Raw genomic sequence first — 13,243 nt, forward strand, 5'->3', positions numbered from 1 at the left:
CTAATGAACTTCTGGGATTACCTCCAGTTAGAGAGGTAGAATTTGGCACAGAATTGATACCTGGTACTACTCCGATTTCGATAGCTCCGTATAGAATGGCTCTGATCGAGTTAAAATAATTAAAGTCTCAGTTGCAAGAATTGACCGATAGAGGATTTGCTAGACCGAGTTTCTCACCTTGGGGTGCTCCAGTTTTATTTGTGAAAAAGAAAGACGGTACGATGAGAATGTTTATAGATTATCATCAGTTGAATAAAGTGACTGTCAAGAATAAGTATCCTTTGCCCCGAATTGATGATTTCTTTGATCAGTTGATAGGAGCTACTGTGTTTTCAAAAATAGATTTGAGATTGGGCTACTATCAGCTACGAGTGAAAGATTTAGATATTCCAAAGACTGCTTTCAGAACAAGGTACGGCCATTATGAATTTTTAGTTATGCCTTTTGGATTGACTAATGCACCTGCTATCTTTATGGATTTGATGAATAGAATTTTCAAACTGTATTTAGATCAATTTGTTGTAATCTTCATTGATGACGTATTGATTTATTCACATGTCAAATCTGAACATGCCGAGCATCTGAGAATAGTGTTACAGATTTTGTGAGATAAATAGTTATATGCAAAGTTCAGTAAATGCAAGTTTTGGTTACGAGAAGTGGGTTTTCTGGGTCATATTGTATCAACTTTCGGTATCCGAGTTGATCTGAGTAAGATTTCAACTATTTTGGATTGGAAGACTCTGAGAAATGTTTTTAAAGTCTGTAGTTTTTTGGGACTTGCTGGATACTATAGAATATTCGTAAAAGGTTTCTCGATGATTTTGACTCCGTTGACAAAATTGCCCCAAAAAGATGTGAAGTTTGAGTGGTCTGAAAAATGTCAAAACAGCTTGGATCAGTTGAAAGCCGTGTTGACTGAAGCTCTAATTTTGGTACAACCTAAATCAGGTAAAGAATTTGTTGTTTACAGTGATGCTTCATTGAATGGACTCAGTTGTGTATTAATGCAAGAAGGAAAAGTTATTGCTTATGCTTAGAGACAGTTGAAGCCACATGAGAAGAATTATCTGACTCACGACCTAGAGTTAGCTGCTATAGTGTTTGCTTTGAAGATTTGGCGTCACTATCTGTTTGGTGAGAAATGTCATGTGTTTTCTGATCATAAGAGTTTGAAGTATTTGATGACTTAGAAAGATTTGAATTTGCGACAAAGAAGATGGTTAGAATTGTTGAAAGACTACGAACTTGTGATTGATTATCACCCGGGAAAAGCAAATGTTGTTGCAGATGCTTTGAGTCAAAAATCATTATTTACTTTGTGTGCAAAGAATGCTCATTTAGTTCTGCCTGATGATGGTTCAAGTTTAGCTGAATTGAAAGCAAGACCTTTGTTTTTACAGCAGATTATTGAAGCTTAGAATATGGAAAATGAGAATTTAGCTAAACGAGCTCAATGTAATGTAAGGACTGATTCAAAATTCAGAGTTGATAAAGATAATTGCTTAAGATTTCGAGATCAGATTTATGTTCCGAGAAATCTAGAGTTAATTCAAGTGATTTGAGTGAAGCCCATAGTAGTCGGTTATCGATGCATCCAGGCAGTACGAAAATGTATAATGATTTGAAACAAAATTATTAGTGGTCTGGAATGAAAAGAGATATCTCTAAATTTGTTTCTAAATGTTTGACTTGTCAGCAAGTTAAAGCTGAACATCAAGTGCCGTCTGGGTTACTACAACCGATTATGATTCCGGAGTGGAAATGGGATCGAGTGACCATGGACTTTGTGTCGGGCTTACCTTTATCTCCGAGAAAGAAAGATGCCATTTGGGTTGTAGTTAATCGTTTGACAAAATCAGCTCATTTTATTCCAGTTTGATCTGATTATTCGCTTGATAGATTAGCTAAATTATACATTTCTAATATAGTGAGATTGCATGGTGTGCCATTGTCTATAGTGTCAAATAGAGATCCGAGATTCACGTTACGATTTTGGAAGAAGTTGCAAGATGCTCTGGGTACTAAATTGCATTTTAGCACTGCTTATCATCTGCAAATAGATGGTCAATCTGAACGGATTATTTAGATACTTGAGGATATGTTGAGATGTTGCATTCTAGAATTTGAAGGTGTGTGGGAACAATATTTACCTTTGATTGAATTCGCTTATAATAACAGTTTTAAGTCTAGCATCAAAATGGAACCATGCGAAGCTTTATACGGTCGTAAATGTCGTACACCTTTGTATTGGTCAGACCTTAGCAAAAATAAGATTCACGGGGTTGATTTGATAAAAGAAACTGAACAGAAAGTGAAAGTGGTCTGAGATAGTTTGAAAGTAGCTTCTGATCATCAGAAATCATATGCAGATTTGAAAAGAAAAGATATTGAGTTTGATATCAGTGAGAAAAAGTTTTTGAAAGTGTCTCCGTGGAAGAAAGTGCTTCAATTTGGTAGAAAAGGCAAATTGAGTCCAAGATTTATCGGGTCGTATGAAATCATCGAGCGTATTGGGCTGGTTGCATATAGATTGTTGTTGCCACCAGAGCTAGAAAAGATTCATAATGTATTTCACGTATCGATGCTTCGACGATACAGATCAGATCCTTCGCATGTAATTCCTCCGTCTAAGATCAAAATTCAGTCTGATATGACTTACGAAGAAAAGTCTATCCGAATCTTAGCGCGAGAGGTTAAAGAGTTACATAATAAGAAGATTCCATTAGTTAAAGTGATGTGGCATTGGCACGGTATTGAAGAGGCCACATGGGAGCCTGAAGATGCTATGAAAAAGCAATATCCATATCTGTTTAACGGTAAGATTTTCGGGGACGAAAATCCCTAAGGGGGGATAATTGTAATAGTCTGATTTTGACCTTAATCGGAATAGTGGTTTTGGGACCACAAATCCTAGTTAGAAAATAAAATAATAAAATAATAAAATAAAATATTTTAATATTAATTTCCGTGTCGTTGATAAGTGAATTGACATGTGTGAAAGTCTCGTGTAAAAATTTAACTGTTTGTGTTTTTCATTTGCAAAAAGGACCAAATCGCATAAATTGTAAAAGCTGTGTGCTAGATGTTAAAGTGCTTACTTGAGTTGGCTTTCTAAAGTAAAGGTCCTTATGTGGTTATTTAACTATTGGAAGTTTGAATGGTCATAAAAGGCATGTGTTAGGTGAATTTTAATGGTTTAATGGAAGGGGCAAAATGGGAAATTGATTATTATGTTAATATTAATCAAAACAAATCAAAGTGTGGCCATTTTGTTCATCTTTTTAGGGAAAAAGGGCTATAAGCTTCATTTCATTTGGCCATTGAAAGCTTTGATTGAGGTATGAGTTTTGGTTGGATTTCTATGATTTTTACATTTTTGAGATCATTGCTTTGTGTTTTATAAAGCCCATGCTTAAATTTGAGAAGTTGATGATAATTTTGAAATGTGTCGTGGATGAATTCATGAGCTTTGTGTTGTTAAATGGTGAAATATGAAAGCTTGATGTTGAGTTTACATGTCTTGTCTTTGGATTTTAGTTGGATTTGAGCAAATTGGGCTAATTTGTGAAAATGTTATTTTGAGGGACTAAAATGTGAAATAAATGAAATGTATGTTCTAGTATGAGTACTAAGAGAATTTGGCTAAGCTTGTGTATATGCAAATTATGTGTATTTTGTGATTTTTTGAAATAGGGACTAAAGTGTTGAAATGTGAAAATGTGAAGGCTAGTTTGCAAATTGCCCTAAATATGTGTTTATGGATTGAATTGAATTATTTGGTGAATAAAAGGATTAATTTTGAATACTTATAGATCAAGAAAAGAGGAATTCAGATTTAGATTGAGGGAAGTCGAAGATTATAAAATAAACGATCGATTCGACACCTTTGAGTACGACGTAAGTTCGTACTTAAAATATGATGTTAAGTAAGTTTGGATGCCTTTATTATACATGGGTTGTATATAATTGAATTGGATAATATGTTGATGAAATGGATGTTTTGGCACTAAATGTGCGATTTAAACTAGCTTTGGCACTAAGTGTGCGATTTAATTAGCTTCGGCTACTTGAGGCACTAAGTGTATGATACTGACTTAGTCTCGGTTATTTGAGACGGCACTAAGTGTGTGGAAATATTTAGCTTCGGCTAACCTTATAGCACTAAGTGTGCTGATGTATAAAATATGAATAACTTATGGAAAATCTTATAACATTCAACAAGAGGTAAGTACGAAAGTGAACAAGTACGGAAAGATTCAGGTATGTACGATACCTAAGTGGTAGATGAAGTTATGTATGTGAATGTCATTGAGACGATATGTTCTTATGGATCAAAATTGTGAAAATACTCATATGTTGTTATTTTATGTTCATATATTATTGATGATTTGAGTACGAGCTTACTAAGCTTTTTGAAAGCTTACTTTGTGTGTGTGTTTGAATTGTTTTTGTAGATGTCGAAGCTACCAAGCTCAGGGATTGTCAAGGATTGTCGTCACATTGTCGAACCTCATTTTGGTACCTTTAAAAATGTACATATTTGAAGTATGGCATGTATAGGCTAGCAGTTGTGAAAGTATGTTTTGTGATGTATATATTTAGCCATGTGAGTTGGCTAGTTGTGTTTGAATTCAAAGTTGAGAATGGTTTATGGAATGTGATGTTAATATGCTATTATGGTATGTTTTAGTTGGACAAAAGAAATGGTACATATATGCTTGTTTCCTTGCTTGTAGGAATGACCCAAAAAGGGGTGGCAAATTGGCTTACACCAAGCCTGCTTTGTGCCACACAGTCAGGGGACACGGGCGTGCCTTGTGGCTATGTAAGAAAAGAAATATTCTCTTAAAAATGAAACACCCTTGACACGGGGGTGTCATATGGCCGTGGGCTAAAGTCAGTAGCTAGTTAAGTATCACACAGCCATAGCACATGGGCATACCTATTGGCCGTGGGTAAAAGTCAATATGGTTACCCTGATTTGGCACGGCTGGCTCACATGGGTGTGTCTGATGCCCGTGTGAGGCACATGGCCTAGACCCACGGGCGTGCGGCCTCTGCAGAATTTAAAAATTTTTTAAGTTCTGAAATTTACGAGTGTGTTCGGTTTAGTCTCGACCTCTTCTTAATGCATGTTTATGGTCTCATTGACCTAAGTAATGGACTTTATGCTTATGTTTGAGTATAATATGAAAATGTTTGACTTTTGATTGTAAAGTGATTTCAAAGTGTTCCAATATGTCCGGTAATGCCTCGTAACCTTAGTCCAGCGATGGATATGGGTTAGGGGTGTTACTTCATCTTCCATTAGGATTTTATGTGTGCAAAAAGAAGGGTTAATCCCTCTTATGTCGGAAATCTTCCAAGCTATGGCTCTTTTATGCTTTTTTAAAACTTTGAGTAACTCATCCTTTTCGATTGGCTGTAAATCTAAAGCAATAATTACTGGTAATGTGGAACTATCTCCAAGAAATGCGTATTGCAAATGATCTGGTAATTGCTTTAATTCCAATTTAGGCGGTTCTTCAAGAGAGGGTTTTAATTTTACTTCATTCTTTACCTCAATACCCTCGTAGTTCTTCTGTTTCAATGAAAGTTCTTTGGAATTCAGTTCCGCTTTTATCTTACCTATCTCAAAATCATCATCATTTACCTCCTTTCGCTGGACAGGACACAATTCCAACATGTGCCACGCCCGTGTGCAAGTGCTCAAACCATGTGTAATTCTGAGTTGGTTTCTAGTAGACACAGCTATGACACATGGGAGTGTGGTCTGCCCGTGTGCCTTACACGGGTTTGTGGTTTACCAGTGTGGAAGTGCCTAGGCCGTGTGAAACACTATTTTATGCCCAATTTGTCCATTTTTGGCCTATTTTTTGCTCTTTTTTCTATTCTAAGCTCTCTTGAGTGTAAAACATGAAATTAAAGGATTAGGAGCATCAAATTCACTAAAACCAAGGAAAATTCATTCATAAATATGCCAAGCATGGGTAAAAATATGTATAAATCATGGTTTATTAGGGGGATATGAACGATAGTGATTTGATGACAATTTGACATTCAAAATCCTGGTCGAACCTTACGAATAGTTTAAGATGTTAATGACATGTAATTAGAGATACATTGAGTTGGCTTCGGGCCATGATATAGCACTTCGGGTGCAAGTTATACCGATTTGGCTTCGGGCCATGCATAACGACTGATTTGGCTTCAAGCCATGATATCAGTACTTCGGAGATAAGTTACCTTGATTTGGCTTCGGGCCATGGTATAGGTACTTATCGTGTGAGACCCTTGAGTATCTAACTTCTATCCTGAATGGTTCAACGGGTAAATGAAAGACGAGAATGTGTATGAGATTCGTACCAGATGGTACAGGTATGTGCATAAACCATATTAGCTTTGGATCGAAGAAATGGTGAAGAAGGTATATAGTTTTGTGAATGAGTTATTGAAAGGTTTGTTAGTTGATGTGAATTCTTATACTTATGATCAATGGTTGAATTATGTGTTTATGATTATATTGAATTTATGTCATACGAGCTTACTAAGCTATAAAGCTTACTTTGTGTATTTCTATATATTTTATAGTTTTCAAAGCTAACTCGAACTCGGTGATCGTCGGAGATCGCATCACACTATCCAATTATCAAATTGGTACTTTTAAACTTAAGTTTCGAGTATATAGCATGTATAGGAATTTTGGTGTATGTGTTGTTAATGGATTTGGTTATTGGAAATGTCTTGTAAATGTTAAATATTTGGTCTTGTGCATAGCCATGAGAATTGGCTCATTTTGGTTATCTTGGATGTATATATATGTGCAAATTGCCTTTGATGTGTGGTTTATAATTGTTTTGTGAATGGCTTATTGGGATTTAGTATTGAAGGTAGTAATAGATTGATATTGAAGACGTGTTAGCATGTTATGTGTAGGCAAAAGTATTGTATATGTAATGGATTATTTAGATGGCTTTGGCTGTGATTTTGGCATATATTCAAAATGGTCAGTTGTTGTTATTAAGCTTTGTGGTTGATGATAATGAAATAGCATGATTTTAGACATGAATTTGGTTGGCTTGAAAGAATATTTATGCCTTGTATTGGTATTAAAAGATGTGGTGTAGGTACATTTAAGATAGGGTGGAAAAATGGCTTGATAAATAGCCTATTTTTGTCCACACGGGCATGTGTCTCAGCCGTGTGTAACACACGGTTATGTTACACCATGTGTCCCCTGGAGTTGAAATTTAAATCAAATTAGTATGCTCCACACGGCCTCACACACGGGCGTGTGACTTGGCCGTGTGGCATAAATCAGTATATCTTACAAGTTTGGTATAGCCTAGCACACGGCCTAACACACGGGCGTGTATGGTCATTTTTAAGGCACACGGGCTAGCCACACGGGCATGTGTGTTGGCCGCGTGACCCAAGCCAGATAGTTACACGGGGTTGGACACGGGCTGGGACATGGCCATGTGCTCACATTTCGAATGTCCACACAGCCTGTGACACGGGCATGTCTGGTGGCCGTGTGAGACACATGGTAGGGCCACACGGGCATGTGTCCCCTGTTTTGATGAAAATTTTATAAGTTTCGTAAAAAATTTCTCAAGCTATCGGTTTAGTCCCGAACCATTTCCAATGTATGTTTAGGGCCTCGTAGGCTCGTTATAGGGACATTATGATTGATTTTGATTAATGCTTGCTTGAAACATGAAATTATATGTGAATTGAATGTTTAAATGTGTTGTAAGTTCGGTAATGCTCTGTAACCCTATTCCGGCATTGAATATGGGTAAGAGGTGTTATAGCTCAGCGCTTAAAACATTACTGGGGAGATAAAATTGAACGGGATCAAATCTCATTCACTTTATCAGATATTTATTTTTTTCTTGTTTTTCTTTTTAAATAAATAATTTAGGGTATATTTTCGGGATTAGCATGTTTAAATAATTCTGTCTAGGAGATTGGAACTTTAGCGGGACTACTTGTGACCCCTCCAATCTTTCCTGGGAGTTGATTTTAACATAATCTTCCAAGAAATTATTCCCTATATGTCAAAATAAATTTTTAGTTTTCAAATAAAAGGGTCAATTGTGATCCAAGTTTTAAATTGCAACTGAATTTTAAATTTTCTTTAAGTCTATGTACTGAATTGAACTATTTTCAAAATTTGGTTTCTCTTTTTGTAAATACTAAAAATTAGATGTCTTTTTTTAAATTATTTTCAAAAGTCATCTAGAATAAATGTTTTTAATTTAATTTAATAAATAAGGTGATAATCATTAATATATAATTATATCTATTATAATATCTATTAATTATTATCAACTTTACATAGAATTAGGGTTAGTTTAAATGTGATCATATTTTATTCAATATTTATCTTTAATAAGTTAGTAGCAAATAATAATTTAATATGTATTATATTAATTATTAATTGTTGTTAACTCTATATAGAAGTAGAACTTGGAATATCTTAATTATTAATTTGTTCTAAGAATTCTAATTAAACTCCTACTCCTTTCACTATAAATTTCACCCACTTTTGCCCTTTTTTTACTCATCCCTCCATCAATCCTAGTATCCATAACCCACCAAGTACCAAATCACCTAATGCCAAACCCTCTAGCCACATCACCACCCAGCTCTGCATGTGACCCTCATGCCTAGCAATAGCCCACGTACACACCCGGCAGCCTCCACGCACACCGTGCGCGCCAGCAGCCTACTACTTGCTGCCGCACTTGCCGCATGTCCAGCTCCAGCAGCTCGTCAGGCCTGCTTGACGCACCTACTTACTACCCATTTCCTCGCATCTGGGCAGCATACACATGCCCTGCTGCTCACGCAAGGATCCGTCCGGCAGTGCCTCCTGCTGCTTACATATCTGCTCACACTGCTCATTGCTACTCTCACTGACATCCTTGCCTATCACACCACACCATCAAGACACCCTACAACCATCCCTAAACCAACCCCTTTTGCTCTATATTTATTTTCTTTGAGTTCTTAATTTTTATAAAAAGGTGGTAAGACAAATTTTTCTCCTAAAATTTTATTTTATTTAATTATTTAATTTTCCAATATATTGAATTATTAATATTTTATACTAATTAAATTTTTGAGAAAATATTTTTTTCCATCTTATGTTCAAGTTAATAATGCCTCGTAAGAGAACTCTTGCCTCTGTCCAAATTGAGGAATCACAAAATAAATTCCACTGTGAAGAAGCCAAAGCGAGATCTGAAAGCATTTTCAAGAATCAACAGATGCACCCAGAAAAAGGCTTTACATTAAAAGAAAGCAACTATACTGATTTCATGGCGCGCATTCGACAAATTACTGAAGCTCTCAATTGGGAATTATTTTGTGAGAAAAGACCTAGTGTAGATAAGGAGTTAGTTTGTGAATTTTATGCGAATTTTACCTCAAGCAAATTGATGGAAGTTTCTGTTCACAGAATCAAGGTACCAATAACCTCAAACGCTATTAATGAATTCTTTGAATTACCTGATTTTGAATACGATGAATATTCTTCCTTGATGAGCAATATTGAGTCTAAAAATCTGTAAGAAATTCTCGAGGAACTTACAGCTCTAGGTTCTAAGTGGACTATGTCAAAGCAAGGAATTCACAGAGAATATTTGATACCACTAGCGAAGGTATGGTTCTATTTCATTTGATTCAGCCTTATGCCCATTTCACATGGGACTACAATTTCATTAGAGTAAATGGTCTTATTATACTTGATTTTAACTAGAAAGACCACTGATGTAGGAAAAAATCATCCTAAGGGAAATGCAGAATATTGCTGCTAGACATTCTAGCCCAGCTTACTTTCCTTTTACGATAACTATTTTGTGCTTGAAAGCTAAATTTTTTGCAAACGTAAAGAAGACATGTTATAGCTAGGGTACAATCACAGATTGGAACCTCTACCGAATAACTGGAGTCTCTGTTCTACAGCAACGAGATGAAGAGACTGAGGATCCTGAAGAAGAAGAAGAAGATCCCATAGAAATTGGACCAATGCAGTCAGCTAAAATCCCTAATAAGGCAGAACCAATGGAACCATTAACCGAACCTGACGTCACAACTTCAATGTTCAAGACTCAATTGCCTCACCCAGATCTTTGAGATGAGCTGTCAAAAGTGATGGAAATCATGCAACATAAACAGTGGTAGCAACAAGCTTATTGGAGATATTCAAAAATATAGGATGACTCAATGAAAAGTGCTCTTACGAAAAATATACAATGACCAGTTTTATTTTTTTGCCTGTGTTTCCAAATTTCATATTTGAGCCATGAGTCCACTATTGAAGAGGAAAAGAAGTGATTCATGCAAAAACAAAGATGATGGAGCAAAAGATGAGTTGAATTTAGAGGGATCTACAAATAAATAAAAAGAGAGTATCTTGACTTTATTTTATTTCTGTTCTTAGGTTATTTAATAAGATTAGGTTTTATTAGGATTTTTTTATTTTCGCATAATAAAACAAGAGTTGGAAATCATAAATAAAAATGAACAAGTTGCAAAGTACAAAGTGTGGCAATAGATATATACATGTCTAGGATTGGATCTAGAGAGAGCTTGGTACTTAAGTAGTTAAATTGACTCACATCCTCTTCTCTAGAATCCCTCCTGGTGTGTAGTATCTATTAACTTTTAACAATGAGGACATTGTTCATCTTAAGTAGGGGGAACAGAAAAATTAAAATTATTTCCTCTCAGAATTAATTTTTCTTTCAGTTATGATTAGGTTATATTTTGCTTAAAAATTTGAAATTTTGTTAAGTATGCTAAACTTCAGTATGAATAAAGTTCAATTATTTCAATAATTGTTAAGTTAACTGAAATATGACATAAAAGTATTTTTAATAAAGCATGCCAATCATACCATAAAATTTTTAGTTCCTTAAGAAAGTTAGGCATGCATGAAAGTTTAAGTCTCTAGAATTGACTTAGTAGTTTCTTGAGGCGAAATCCTATGAAGTATGGAATGTTGAAAAGGATTTAGGCAACTTTTTTTTGGACCGTTGATAAACCGTAATTTATACATATTTCTATCCCATGCTTAGCACTTTTATGGATGATTTCTCCTTAAAGTTGGAGAATTCGATGCTCCTAATACCTTAATTTCATATTTTATACTTAGGTGAGCATAGGAGAGTGAAAGGAACGAGAAAGGGCCAAAAACGGAGAAAATGGGCCAACGTACAAAATTAACACGGCCTGGACTTCCTCATACGGGCAAACCACACTGCCATGTCAATTGGGTAGAATCAAAGCACGACTCACATGGGTAGAACACACGCCCGTGCCATTCTAACAGGCTCAAGCACAGCCTGAAGCAAATCGCACACGGGCGTGTCCCTGCCGAGCCCAACTTGAGTCCAATTCGGAAAAGGCTAATTTTGAGGGCTTTTAGGCATTCCAAAGCCTATAAATACACCCTAAAGGAGGAGGAAAAGGGAGGCAGAAAGAGGAAGGAAGGAATTCCTCGAAGGAAGCCGATTGATCCTTCTCAGAAGCCGGATTCATCATCAAGACTGAAGATCTCCCCTCAATTTCCCTTCAGGAGTTTTAGGTTTTCTTTATGTTTTGTATTCATTATTCTTCTGAGATGTTTTCCTTTTTAGTTATGAACTAAATCCCCTAAATATCTAAGGGGAATGAAACTTAGGACGAATCTTGTTATTATTTTCTAAATTGTATGATAAATATTTGACTTGTTCTTAATTATGTGTTCTTAATTCTTGTTTTGATATTCCAGGATATTGATTCAAGCTAAGCTCTTATTCAGAGGAGGAATAGACCTTGTCTAAGAGTACAGTTGTCATAATTAAGCAGAGTTGATTGCTCGCTTAGAGATAGGGTGACAAGATTTTTCCGGATTAGGGTGAAACCTAATAAGGGGATTCATAGATCGAGTTAATGCAACCCTAGGAAGTTAATTAGAAAGAGGTTTCAATTATTCAACCTAGGGTTAGATGTTGTTAGTCTCGAGAGGGATAATAATATAACTTAGGGATTTCTACAGATCCAGTCAAATGAATAAATCATCCGATTCAGAGTCAAATAACAAGTGAAGTCTAGGTGGATTTTCCTTAGGTATTGTCTTAATTCAATCGTTTTTCAAAAGTAATCCCCCAATTCTATTTTCTGTGATTTCTTAGTTTAGTTAATTAGTTATTAAAACAAACCTCATTATTCTTAGGCTAGATAATAAAAAGACAGTCATTACTAGTACTTTTAGTTCCTTTGGGTTCGACAATCCGGTCTTGCTAAAACTATACTACTGTTCGATAGGTACACTTGCCTACATCGTGATAATAGTTAGTTTCATGAACGATTAATTATAAATTTATAAAGCTTATCACACAAAATCACATATCAAGTTTTTGGCGCCGTTGCCGGGGAACTAAGATTTAGGAACACTCAATTTTTATTACTTTAGCCATTTATTTTTCTTGCAAGATAATTTTATTTTATTTTTATTATTATTTATTAATTTACTTTCTCTTTCTCTTGGCAGGTTTTTATAGTTTATGACTAGAAGAAACTCATTAGGACGACTACTTTTTTTAAGAAGAAATCGATTGCAGAGCTCGTAGAAACCGAAGAGAAATAAAGCGAAGCTTAAGATACACAAATAACGAGCAAGAGGACGATATTCAAACCCCAACAAGGAGATAGCTGAAAACCAAGAAAATTCGTTACCTCCTGCAATTGCTGTTAATCAAAATCCTGCTCTGCACACTATGTATGATTATGCTAAACCTTCTTTAACAGGAACTGAATCAAGCATAGTTAGACCTACTGTAGCTGCGAATAATTTTGAACTAAAACCTAACACTATTCAAATGATGCATCAATTTGTTCAATTTGATGGTTTGCAGGATGAGGATCCAAACACTCACTTGGCAAATTTCCTGGAATTCTGCGATACATTTAAAATTAATGGCGTTTCTGACAATGCCATTCGTCTTAGGTTATTTCCTTTTTTATTGAGGAACAAAGCTAAACAGTGGTTGAACTTGTTACCACGAGGGTCAATTACTACTTGGGAACAAATGCCTGAAAAATTTTTATTAAAATATTTTTCACCGGCTAAAACGGCCAATTTACGTAATGATATCTCTTCGTTTGTACAGATGGACTTAGAAACTCTTTACGATGCATGGGAAAGATACAAGGACCTAATGCGAAGGTGTCCTTACCATAGATT

At 35.5% G+C, this 13,243-nt stretch overlaps 1 non-coding gene across 1 annotated transcript; it reads right to left on the reverse strand.

The window, feature by feature from the left end:
- Positions 1-13,136: 13,136 nt before the first annotated feature.
- On the reverse strand, positions 13,137-13,243 carry LOC121227774 (small nucleolar RNA R71). The gene has a single exon (XR_005925297.1). It is a non-coding gene; the product is annotated as a small nucleolar RNA R71 (small nucleolar RNA).

The sequence above is a fragment of the Gossypium hirsutum genome, chromosome A03 (genome assembly GCF_007990345.1).
Source record: "Gossypium hirsutum isolate 1008001.06 chromosome A03, Gossypium_hirsutum_v2.1, whole genome shotgun sequence".
Taxonomy (NCBI): domain Eukaryota; kingdom Viridiplantae; phylum Streptophyta; class Magnoliopsida; order Malvales; family Malvaceae; genus Gossypium; species Gossypium hirsutum.